General features: G+C 44.8%; 1 long non-coding RNA gene and 1 pseudogene across 1 annotated transcript; one reads left to right on the top strand and one right to left on the bottom strand.

The window, feature by feature from the left end:
- Positions 1 to 3,756: 3,756 nt before the first annotated feature.
- On the bottom strand, positions 3,757 to 3,824 carry LOC128781558 (U4 spliceosomal RNA; annotated as a pseudogene).
- Positions 3,825 to 5,295: 1,471 nt separating this feature from the next.
- LOC128781551 (uncharacterized) lies at positions 5,296 to 10,145 on the top strand. Its single transcript, XR_008427570.2, has 3 exons — positions 5,296 to 5,515; positions 6,045 to 6,164; positions 9,032 to 10,145. It is a non-coding gene; the product is annotated as an uncharacterized lncRNA (long non-coding RNA).
- The last annotated feature ends 2,634 nt before the right edge of the window (positions 10,146 to 12,779 follow it).

Below are 12,779 nucleotides of genomic sequence, written 5' to 3'. Positions count from 1 at the left end.
AGCTACAACCATTTAACGATCATTATTGCGTGAGAGCATGTTTACCTTCGTAACTCATGAGAATTGACGAAAAAGAATCACAAATAGAATTTAGTGCAGTGATGTGAAAATAACATGCAGAAATAAATATGTAGAAATAGTAAATTAAATATATAATTTTTTAAAACGACTTTAAAAAACAGGTAAAAAAACAACCTGGGAATAAACTTAACGACATACAGGATCTGTATGAATGAAATTGGAAATTGCTACCCAATAACAGAAACTTTAGCAAATGGAAAATATCATCTTGTTTTTGGGTTAAAAATGGGTATCATTGTATATCCATAGACCAAAGTTATCTATAACTGAAATATACTCTAGATAAATGTAGAAAAGTGGTCCCACAAGAAGTGGTCAGCTAAATTGGGACCTGAGACATGTACCCCAGAAACAGTCTGGCCCCCTTTTCTGCTCCCCATAGGGTGGCTGTATCTACCTCCCAACCCCCCTCACCTCATAGCCCCGACGCAGCTCAGCTCCTGTCCCTGGATTGCGTTGCTTGCATCAGCTTAGGCTGTGAACAACACCTCGGGACCACGGCGACCAGCAGCCACCAGCAGCAGGCAGCACCTAACTTCCAGCGCGCGTGCTTGCTCATCTCTCCACCAGAATTGCGAGCCCCTCACGCCCCTCAGCCTAAATTTGCCTCCCACCAAGCCCCACCCACATCTGCGGCCCCCTCTCACCTCCAGCCCAGTCCTGCCTCCGACCTCAGACAGGCCCCGCCCCTCATCTGTAGGTTTCATTTTTAGTGGTCCATTTCAACCAAAACAGCCAGGAATCAAGTATACTTGTGAGCATGCTGTTTAATGAAGAAATACATTAATAGTATGTACTTTATAAAATTAAGGACAACTCTGAAAAAGAACTTGTTCAGACAATAAAAAGACAAGACACGAACTGGAAGAACATGTCAATTACCTAAACCATAGGGTGAAAGGAGATTGAAAGTGAAAGAATGGGAACAGATACACAGGACGCTGCAAAAGCAGCTTTACAGTTGTTCACATGGAAAATAACATCATAATTATTAAATAATAAAGCAACATTAAGCTTGGTCTCTCTAAACCTACTTTTGCCCACCCTGTATTATGGAAACATAAACCACAAGAAAATTACATAATAACATGCAGTAGACTTGAAAGTAAAAAGCATGACTACAGAGGATGAGTACTTCCTATAAAAAAGTTTAATTTACCCGGAATATCCAAATTCACCATGTACTTAATGTCATAAACTTAAATTATATAGAACACAGACACAAACAAAAATTTATAATCCTAATAGATTTAACAAACCTATCTCATCAGGAATACAGCATTCCTCTTTCAGAAACAAGAGACCACCGCAAAAAATTCAATGAGAATATGAGAAACACCATGAGCAGCAAATTCGATTCAACATTCACAGATAACCGACTATACACAGCTTTTCCTGCTGGCCGGCCCTGAGGTGTTATTCCCAAAATGACCACGAGATGGAAGCAGAGATGCATGCTTACAACGTTTTTTACATTGACCATATTGTAATGAAGTTTTAAAAAAATTTCCAAGCATTGAAATTACATGAAGTTTCTGGCTCTCACTGTAGATAATTTAGAAGTCAGTTGTAAGTGTCACCAGAAAATTCTTACACTTAAAGATATGAAATACACTTCTAAATGTCCCTCAAAATGAATCACAATTGAAGTTAAAAAATCATTCCAACTGAGTATTTAAAATAATACATTAAAAATCTATGTGAAAACACAGTGACAAATCTGCACATTAGTGGGAAACAGTTGCAAATTCACATGTTCTGTATCCATATTACAAACCCAGAAAAATAAATTAAATCCAGAGAAAGTAGAAGAATGGAAATAGTCAAGGAGAGATGTCTGGAAGGGTATATAGTTAAAACAATAGCAGTTGTTACCTGTTTGGGTAGTATTTTGAATTAATTTTTATTTTTCTGTATAATTTAAGTAAGCTGCCACAAAAAAAGGCAGTCTCAGTTTGGGGAGGGAGGGAGAGAGAGAGAGAGAAGGTAAAAGAGGAAAACTTGGCATAATTTAAGAATGAAAATAACCTACACAGCTCTGGTGACAACACCAAAGGCCTTTTCTCTGCTCACCCAGCCCGATCTCCTCGCTAGGAGTGACCCTTTTTCCAATGTGCGTTTCTTTGTTTGCAAATGCAGCCGAGCAGAGAGGAAATGACAGGACCAGACCAGAAAGAGCAGAGAAACGCTGAGCAGCACAGGGTGAGGGGGAACTTGCCCTGGGGCTGCCTCACTTCAGGGCCCCCTCACAACCATGACGCTTTCACAACTAAGCAGCAGCACCATTGGGCTGACCCACAGAGGTGCTGCCTCATGATTCACCTGGAACAATCCCGAGCTTCCTAACAGCCTTGCTGCACTCACAACCATTACTTTCAAAATGGAGCTATTTGCACTACATAACGTTTCCTTCTTCCCCACACCCTAACTCCGGAACTCCTGCTGGCATTGAATTGGAGCCAATGACCATCACTTCACAGATGCCAGATGCCACAGACAGACTCAGGACAGAACACAGGCCCTTGGGTCCAGAACCTGGACCCCGGAGCAGACCCAGAACCAAAAGCTGAACCCCACACCCCGGCCCCGATCCCAAAACCGTCCCTACAACCCAGGTCAGATCATGGACCCTGAATGCCAGACACTGGACACCAGAGACTGACAGATAACCCTGGACACCGGGTTCCATACATCAGACCCTAGAGCCAGAGCTGCACCAACATCAACAACAAACACCAACTCAGGACGTGAAGCCACACCATAAGAGACTCCAGATCCCAGACACACAGATTCAACCTCAGGCCACAGACCCAGGACACAGAACCCAGATCTGTAACCAGGACCCCACAGCCACACTCCAGGGTTACAGCTGGACAATGGAGCCCAGTTGCCAGATGCAGGAGCAGAACCGAGTCCTCACAATGTAAACAGAGCCAGGAGCCCATAAAAAACATTCCTGAATCTCTAACTCCAAGCAGCTGGCCTCAGAAACAGGTTTTCATGCCAATGTAAGTATACAAGAGAAGAAAATAACTCCCAGCACTACTAAATTATACCAAGCCCTTCAGAAATAGACCAAAAAGGCTGACAGAGCAAAAAATAATAATAATGCTTACTTTCGCCAGGAGATGCCCATGATCTCTCAGAGACTAACTACACTTTCCAGAAGTTACTGTCCCGGCCATGAACGTCACATGGCTGGATAACCAAACCTGTGGGGATTAAAAAATTACTTTTTATCATACCTTCTACATTCTCACAGCTAAGATGACAATCAAATCAAATTAATCTGATTAATGGGAGGTATTCAATGTCTAATACATGGACAAGGGGAATTCACATTGAAATGAATACCAAATAAATTGAGGTGATATTGGGTATATAGGGTATTTTGGAATATGGAAGAACAGAGTCTTAGATTTCAAAGGTGAAATGGGGGACATGCAGGTAATTTAGGAAAAAAGCCAGCATACCTGGCAGGTTGATTTCTGTTCGGCAACTCCCAAAACTTTAAGACACAAGGAGACAGTAAGAGGGTCAACAAGCTCTTGCTAGGAGTGTCACTGTCTGAAGCTGAGGTGATGGAGCTGAAGCTCTCTTCCTAAACCAAACTGTGGCCACTAAGCCTCTTAGGAAGAAATGAGATGACAATCCTAAGTAATTTCTCAGTCTTCCCTTTCTTTTAGCAATAATCGCGCCTCAGATAAACCTCATTGGCTACGATACTGCCACTGCGCAAAGCTCAACCTTCCCTTCCTTAACAGCCAGTTTAAAATCAACGTGCCAAGTGCAAAATGTTAGCCCTCTTCACTGTCACCTTTGAGACATTAAATAGAAGTTATATATCCACAAGCTACATTAGAACATTGTTCCATATTTCACTGATATAACCATTCTGTTCTGAGAATAAGTTACTTTACTTAAATTGTTACATCTTCCTTAAGTAAATGGTGACGTACACGTACTCCCCAAATTCACCTCATATTAAACACCTGACTGCTTGCTTACCTGGTGGGGAAACAACCTTTCCTGTGACCTCAACCATCTTTGGGCTGGTCTAATAATCCAACAGGTATGACACAGGTTAGCAAATGAAAATGGCCAAGTGTAAGATATGCATAGGCGGGAGAACCTCACTTACAGGAGAGAGTCAGAAACCCCACATGCAGAAGAGCATAAATGAGACAGCGATGATGTGAGGTGCCGTGGTTATTTTCTATGATAAAAATATCTCCTTACATATGTGGGAAAATATTTGTGATATAATACAAGGTGCTGGAACCACTGAACGGGATAATTATTGGGCCCCCTACATGACATCCTCCACCAAGATAAATTCTTTAATTGATTTTACCATCCACTCATAACTAACATAAAACAGAGCTATCTGAAACATACCAAGAGATCTAAAGTGAAAGAATGGGGAAAATATAGTACACGAACATTAACCAAATGAAAATGATATCACATATAGTAGACTTGGAGGCAAAAAAAACCCAAAAACCCCACTACATATAAAAAGGAGTACTTCATATCAGTAAGTTCAATTTATCAGTTACTTTCAAATTTTTATTCACTTAATAACAAATTCAAAATTATATAGAACAGAGCTACAAAGAAAAATAGACTAATAATCATTATAGGAGATTTACCGAAACTCTCTCTGTTTCAGAACCAATGAAGCCCACAAAAAAAATAGTAAAAAATATTTTTAAAAAAACATGAGAAGCAAATTGCATTCAATGTGCACAAGTACTTCACTACACCCCAAAACTGCAGATTACAGATGCTTTCTGTTGAGGGCTAGGCGAGAGAGCTAGGCAATTACAGGCATTGCTAAGCAGAAAACCTCTTGAAGGTCACCAGAATAGATAGGGGAGAGAAACAACATTGTCGGCCAAAGTAAAGGTAAACAATACGTGATTTGCAGAGGGCTCATTCTGAGTTACAGCCAATTAGTTAGAGGGCCATAAAACTTTAGGCACCAGACTCATCTCAGGTTTGGACCCTTTAAACTGAGGGTACAAATTAAGTGGGACAGGTGGTTCTTATCGACAGGAGACAGGGTTTCAAAAGAAAATTTTAACATCTGGTTAATGTTCCTCCAGAACCAAGAGCTATGCAGAGATAACAGCAACTCCCGCTTTTGTAACTTGCTTGCTTGCTTCTCACTGTATAAAAGGGCTAGCCTGTGAGCATTCGGGGCGGCTCTCATCTGCAGCTCTTCTGAGCAAGTGTCTCCGGGACACATCGAGAGTCCGCCCCTGCGCAGGTTAAAAGAGTTGGCCATTAAAGTAACATCTCTGTAAACGTCCCGAAAGTCTCCGAACGTCTGTTTCTTGCGTCAGTGGGTGCAACATTTTGGAGGCCCCAGCGGGATTCTCCCTAGGCGGAGGTCTGGTTCGGACACTGAGAGGACGCTGGCTCGAGCCAAGTAAGTATCTGGGAGGATCCTCTGTCTGTGTTTGGGTTCCGGAGCGAAGTATTGCCTGAGGTGGTAGGCGGGACACCGCTGGTAGCCCACCCAGGCCACCCCGGCCGGGACGCCGCCCGGGCCTTGTTTCTGTTCTGGTTGTGACCGGTCACGTCAGGGCTCACAGCGTAGTGCAACAGTGTGTATGAGTGCGGCCGCTCTGTTTGAGTGTGTGAAGGCAGAGTGTGTGGCTCCCCCGGCGACAGCCTACCGAGTGTGCGTGGGCCCCAACCTGCGGTTCCTTAGTCTGCCATACGGCATAACGGCTGGGAGTTTAACCCGAATTCTACGCGGGCAGCCTTAGCTAAGACAGACCCAAGTCCTCGCGAGAGGAGAGGCCAGGCAGGCGAAGCGAATTGTCATTTCTGTTTGTTTTGTTTTGTGTGTTTGTCTCAGTTATGTGAAACTAACCCTTATGAAAACGGGCCAGCGGGCGTCCACCCCAAACTCCCCGCTTGATTGCATCTTGAATAACTTTTCTCATTTCCAGTGCCATGCACGCGGCTACGGGAGCGTGCAGCTCGATCCGGAGTTCCTGCGGACTCTTTGCCAGCTAGAGTGGCCGACTTTTGGTGTTGGATGGCCTGCAGAGGGAATTTTCGACCTCCCGGTATTGTTTGCAGTTCGGGCCACAGTTTATAGAGCCCCACACCCCGATCAGATAGTTTACATCGATGTGTGGGTAGACATAGCCCCAGACAAGCCAGGCTATATTCAGAAATGTCTAAGAAGGAGTGCCTCCCACGGAAGAATGGTTCTGTTAGCGGCAGGAAGAGGAAACAAAAGAAATCCCCGGAGCCCTCCACCCCACGAGAGCGGAGGGTGCCTGAACTCTACCCCCCACTATCAGGTCCTGGGGAGGACATGTTAGGCCCCTTGAATGCGCTCCCTCCCTACACTAGGAGGGAAGTGCCGCATTCTCCCCAGCCAGAGGAGGGGGGGGACACTCGCGAGCCCTCCTCACACCCGAGGGGGAACTAGAGAAGGGGAGGAGGCTCCAGTATCCCCAGCACCTCCGGCACTTCTGCCACTCCGTGAGGCACCGCCCAGACTGGATGCCCCTGCCGGAGCACCCCCTCGGTTGATATATGCTCCTTTCTCCACTAGTGATCTGTATAATTGGAAACACCAGAATCCCCCATTTTCTGAGAAACCGCAGGGATTAATTTCCCTACTAGAAACTATATTTAGGACTCACCAGCCTACCTGGGATGATTGTCAGACTCTATTTACCTCAGAAGAAAGGGAAAGAATCTATAGGGAGGTTGCAAAGATTGTGTTGGGAGAAGGGGAGGGAACTGCTGCAGCTCGCCAAGAGCTAGAGGGTATTCTCCCCTCACAGCCTCCCAATTGGGACCCCAATACCACGGGTGGAAGGGATGCGCCCCTCCAGTACCGCTGAACCTTATTAAGAGGGCTTAAAGCAGCTTTGGTATCTGCACCTGCATTGGCTTTGCCAAATTTAGGAAAGCCATTCCAGCTGTTCGTGGCAGAAAACGGAGGCATTGCAAAGGGAGTGCTGAGCCAGGCTTTAGGACCCTGGAGAAGGCCCGTGGCCTATTTGTCCAGGAGATTGGACCCAGTAGCCTCAGGGTGGCCAGCCTGCTTGCGAGCTCTGGCTGCCACAGCCATGCTAGTGAAGGAGGCCAGCAAGCTCACCCTTGGACAGAATTTGCAGATAATTAGGGAGCATCATATAGAGAGAATTTTGAAATCCTCTCCTGATCGCTGGTTGTCTAATGCACGGCTAACTCAGTACCAGGTGCAGTTGCTGAATCCCCCAGCAGTCCAGTTCCTGAAAAGCGCAGCCCTGAGTCCAGCCACCCTGCTGCCAGCCCCTGATCCAACCATCATGCATAGCTGCCATGAAATATTAGAGCGGGTCACAGGCGTGCGCCCAGACTTGCGGGATGAGGCATACGAAAAACCAGAGCTCACTCTGTTCTCGGATGGCAGTAGTTTCGTTAGGGAAGGGCAGCGGTAACCACAGAAACTGAGTTGGTAAATGTTGCAGAAGGTCTGTGGGAAGCTGTAAAGATAAAAGAGGGTTTGTAAGAAGGTGTGTACAAGGTTATAAAAGTTTGTGAAAGTTTTGAAAAGAAAGTAGGTAGGGCCAGTAATAGAAGGTATAAAGCATGAAGGTGGCAATCTTGGTGAATATCAGAAGGAAAAGGATTTTCCTTCGCACTTGGTATTTTTCTCCCTACCTGATCCCTCCAGAACTTGGCATTCTGAAGAGTAATGACATAAGGTTTCTCTGCATAAATCCACTAAGACCAGTCATTAATAGTAGTTTGTTAACCGATACTTTGACTAGAATGTCACGCCTGAAGGAGGCATGTCTGGGTTCTGGTTGTCACCAGGAAGCCCTGAGGAACTGGGATTGACTTGCGAAGCTAGCAAAAGCCCACGAGAAGAAGCCTGGTACCTTGGCTGGTTGTGCGGTTCGTAGCAGTCTTTCCAGGGAAGGAACGGAGGTTGCTTTCCTGAAAGATGGCTAAAAAGGAACCTGTAGGCACAACGGAAGCCTCAAGGACTTAAGTGAAACAACTGGTACAGGCGAAGCCAGGTGGCAGATGTGTGGCTCTGCTTCTGTGCCCAGAGGGGTGGACTAAAAGTCAGTCTAAAGGCTCCCTGAGTGAGTTCCAGCAAAGTGAACTTAAAAATCATAGGTGATCCAGGCTGCTCCTGGTGTGTTTATGCAAACAGACAGGCAAAATTAAAAGTTGGACTCAAAGTAGTCGCTTTAATAGCAATGAGGGTGATCTTAAGGAGAAAAATCATGGTCTAAGGAAAATCACAATGCTCAGTATTGGATATCGGAATTGTGCAGCTAACTGTCTTAAAAGTTTGTTTTCATTTGAAAGTTGAAACTGGGTTTGTAATATCACCAAAGATGTTCAATTTACAGGCACGAAGGGCCTGTCAAATTGCCTTTGTTAGATGTCATTGCAGCAGGGGCTTTGCAACTGAATGTCTTCCCAAAAGACAGTCTCACCAGCATTAGAGACTGGCTTGGGAGTGGTTGTGTAAATTAACCTCTGTGTTCCTCCTTCTGTTTTCATAGGGCGTGGGACTATGGCCTCATTACCTGAACAATTGGTTGCAATATAGGCCTCACTTAAGGAGCCCACCTTCATCATCTCCCCCTGAGACTCAACTAGTTTGGTTAAACTAGGTGGTTGGGTTGGTGAAGGGATCGGGCGGTCTGTGGGCTTCACTTCAGAGCTTATCTTCCCTTTTCTGTCCTAATATCCTGGACAGAAAGGGTCCAGAAATCTGAAAGGAGGGAAATCCTGATATATTCCCCTCAGCCCGAGCGAAGTGTAGTGAGCCACAGGGTTTTGGATAGGTGTAGCATGTCTCATACACCTTCCTCCAGATGAGCCATTCTTTACCTAGGTGCCTGCCTTTGTTATTCAGTAATTATGATTTAATTGTGCCTTCCAACTCTCTTGCCAAATCTGTCACCTCCAGAATATGACGAGGATGCCAACTGTCCAGTAATGCCAGCCTTTGGACACCGAGCCTGCAACTTCGCAGTGACAGCCAACTGACTTGGATTCTGTAAGGTCCTTCCCCTTACAGGAAAGGACTCCCTCCGTGCTGCACCCCCTTTCAGGGCACCCCTGACCCAAGGTTAGGTAGGACAATGTCCATGTCCAGCCGGAAGCAGTTACAAGAAGACGAGACCTTCGTCCATTGTCCTTTATATAATTATAAAGGGGTTATATATCTGAAAGGAAGGATTGAAGCAGGGTGCAGCCAAGAGGAGGGCCCCAAGAAGGGATTTGTAATAGGTCCAGAACTCAAGGTGTACCATTCCTAGGCCCCTTACTCATAATTCTTCTGGGGATTAAGCCTAGGGCCTTGCATCCTACAGACCCTAGTTCAGAATCTAGAAGCCACAGTCACTCGTAGTGCAGTAGCTAAGGTGCTGGCCCTTCAGAATTATCAGTATCGGTACCAGAAACTACGGCAGTTTACTGATACCCAGAACTATGGCCAGCTCTATAGTGATGCTAAAGGAGCCGAGAACGACTTTTAGCATCAAAAGGGGGGAATGTGGTGGATAATGGTTTGGTTAGTATGCTGCTCCCAGTTACTATGCTGCTTCCAGGTTGCCCCTGGCTGCTCACTTACAGGTTCAGTGAGCCCAGGTGGCACTAAGGGAACCTGTACTCAGGTTTGGGGAGGAAGCAAACCCCTAGGCTCTATAAGCTGAGCCTGCATGAATGTTGGGGGTTGGATACCAAGCCATGTGGGTGCACCACCATTTTAGGTAAGCCGATTATAGAAATCGTTGTTTGACAACAAGGAACATGACCCACTCCTCCGAGAAGAATCCAGGATTACTGAAAGCCCCTGAGGGCATTTGGTTTATATGCCTCCAAGGAATATACCATTGTTTGCCACCAATTTCTTATCCAGAGTTTTGTGTAACTAGGTACATAATTCCCCAAGTGTATCTCTATGCAGGAAACCCAGATTTTGTTCTCCCCTCTAGGACTAGGGAGAAGAGAACTCCCCTTCTTATACCCATAGTAGCCACTGTTGGGATCTTAGGGTCCCCCGCACTCAGTGCCGCAGCCCTCATTCGGGGAGAATTAGAGTTAAGACAGCTTTCGAAGACTTTCCCTAAGGACATATCTCTGCTGCAACATCAGGTAGCTGATTTAGAAAGACAGGGAGACTCCTTAGCAGAGGTAGCTCTCCAAAATCGGAGAGGATTAGATGTATTGTTCTTAAGGAAAGAAGGATTATGCGCAGCATTAGGAGAAACTTGTTGCTTTTATGCTAATCATTCAGGGATAATTAGAGATAGTATTAAGGTCTTAACCCAGAGACTAAAAGAACGAGAAAAGCTAGAAAAACCAACGTAGTATGCAGGAATCTATAAGATGTCCCCATAGCTGACTACCCTGATTTCCCCTATTAGTGGGCCTTTATTAATTATACTCCTCTGTTTAACTTGTAGCTCCATCATCATTAATAAGCTTACGTCTTTTATTAAAGAAAGGATAGAGACCGTCAAGCTGATAGTATTGGCCCAGCCCTACACTATCCTTCCCCGTGAGGAAGATGATTCAAGGATTTGACTCATAAATGCCAACAAGGAAATGGGGGAATGTTGAGGGCTAGGCGAGAGAGCTAGGCAATTACAGGCATTGCTAAGCAGAAAACCTCTTGAAGGTCACCAGAATAGATAGGGGAGAGAATCAACATTGTCGGCCAAAGTAAGGGTTAAACAATACGTGATTTGCAGAGGGCTCATTCTGAGTTACAGCCAATTAGTTAGAGGGCCATAAAACTTTAGGCGCCAGACTCATCTCAGGTCAGCACCCTTATCTTTAAACTGAGGGTACAAATTAAGTAGGACAGATGGTTCTTATGGACAGGAGACAGGGTTTCAAAAGAAAATTTTAACATCTGGTTAATGTTCCTCCAAAGCCAAGAGCTATGCAGAGATAACAGCAACCTCCCCTTTTAGCTTGCTTGAGAGCCTATAAAAGGGCTAGCCTGTGAGCGTTAGGGGCGGCTTTCATCTGCAGCTCTTCTGAGCACCGTGTCTCCGGGACACCTCGAGAGTCCGCCCCTGCGCAGGTTAAAAGAGTTGGCCATTAAAGTAACATCTCTGAAAAAGTCCTGAAAGTCTCCGAACGTCTGTTTCTTGCATCGGTGGATACAACACTTCCAGGCTGTCAAGTCCCTTAAAACACTAAGAACGATGCTGCTCTTCTATGTAGTCATTAATGTATCTAGGACTAACAAAAATAATTTTTCTACCTCCTCACATTACCTCACATCTTTCTATTTCCTTTCAAGCTTTAACTATTTCTATGTCATATACAGCTACCAAAATGGAATAATCATTACTGTGGGAGAGCGAGTTTACCTTCATAACTCATGAGAATCAACGGAAAAGTATCACAAATGGAATTTAGTGCAGTGGTGGGGAAATAACATGCAGAAATAAACACGTAGAAATAGTAAATTAAAGATACAATTTTTTAAGGACTCAATAGCAACAAAACAGGTTTTAAAAAAAACCCTCGGAATACACTTAACAACGATGTACAGGATCTGTATGAGCGAAATTGGAAACTGCTCCCCAATAACAGAAACTGTAACAAAAGAAAGCTATCTTGTTCTTGGATTAACAATTGGGTATCATTGTATGCCCACTTACCAAAGTTGTCTATAAACATCATATAATCTAGATTAATATAGCAAAGTGGTACCACAGGAAGTGGTCCCTTAAATCGGGACCCAAGATGTGTACCCAGGAAGAGTCTGGCCCCCCTTTTCTGCTGCCTACATGGTGGCTGTATCTGGCCCCAGTCCCCTCACCTCATACCTCCCCAAAGCTCACCTCCTGTACCTGGATTGCGTTGTTTGCATCACGTTTGGCCATGAGCATCACCTCGTGACAGCAGAGACCCGCGGCCAGCAGCAGCGCCCAACCTCGGGTCCGTGTCGATGCTCATCTCTGGTCCAGAACTGCCAGCCCCTCAGGCCTGCCAGCCTAAATTGGCTCCCACCCACCCCACCCACATCTCTGGCCTGGCCACCCCTCTCACCTGCAGCCCAGTCCTGCCTCTAACTCAGGCCCCGCCCCTCATCTGTGGGTTTGATTTTTAGTGGTCCACTTAAACAAAATCAGTCAGGAATCCACTATACCTGTGGACAGACATAAATGATGTATACTTTATAAAATTAAAGAGTACTCTGAAAAAGTTCAGAGAATAAAAGGGAAAGACACAAAGTGTGAGAAAATAGGAATTACCTGAAACATAGGGTACAAAAAGACAGAAAGTGAAAGAACGGGAACAGATACACAGGGTGGTGCAAAAGCAGCTTTACAGTTGTTCACATGGAAAATGATATCATAATTATTAAATAATAAGACAACGATAAACTTTGTTTCTCGTACTTGCAACTCTGACCCTATTTTTCTCCCATCCTGTATTACGCAAACATAAACCACATGAAAATTACGTAATAACATGCAGTGGACCTCAAGGTAAACAGAATTAGTAGAGATGAAGAGCACTTTATATCAATAGGTTTAATTTACCAGGAAGATCCAAATTCACCATGTACTTGATATCATAAACTTAAATTATATAGAACAGAGACACAAAAATATTTATAATCATACTAGATTTAATAAACCTCTCTCGTCAGGAATAGAGCATTCCTTTCACAAACAAGAGAGCACCTC

Source organism: Desmodus rotundus, chromosome 8 (assembly GCF_022682495.2).
Source record: "Desmodus rotundus isolate HL8 chromosome 8, HLdesRot8A.1, whole genome shotgun sequence".
NCBI classification, from domain to species: domain Eukaryota; kingdom Metazoa; phylum Chordata; class Mammalia; order Chiroptera; family Phyllostomidae; genus Desmodus; species Desmodus rotundus.
This window is presented reverse-complemented; position numbering and strand designations above follow the sequence as displayed.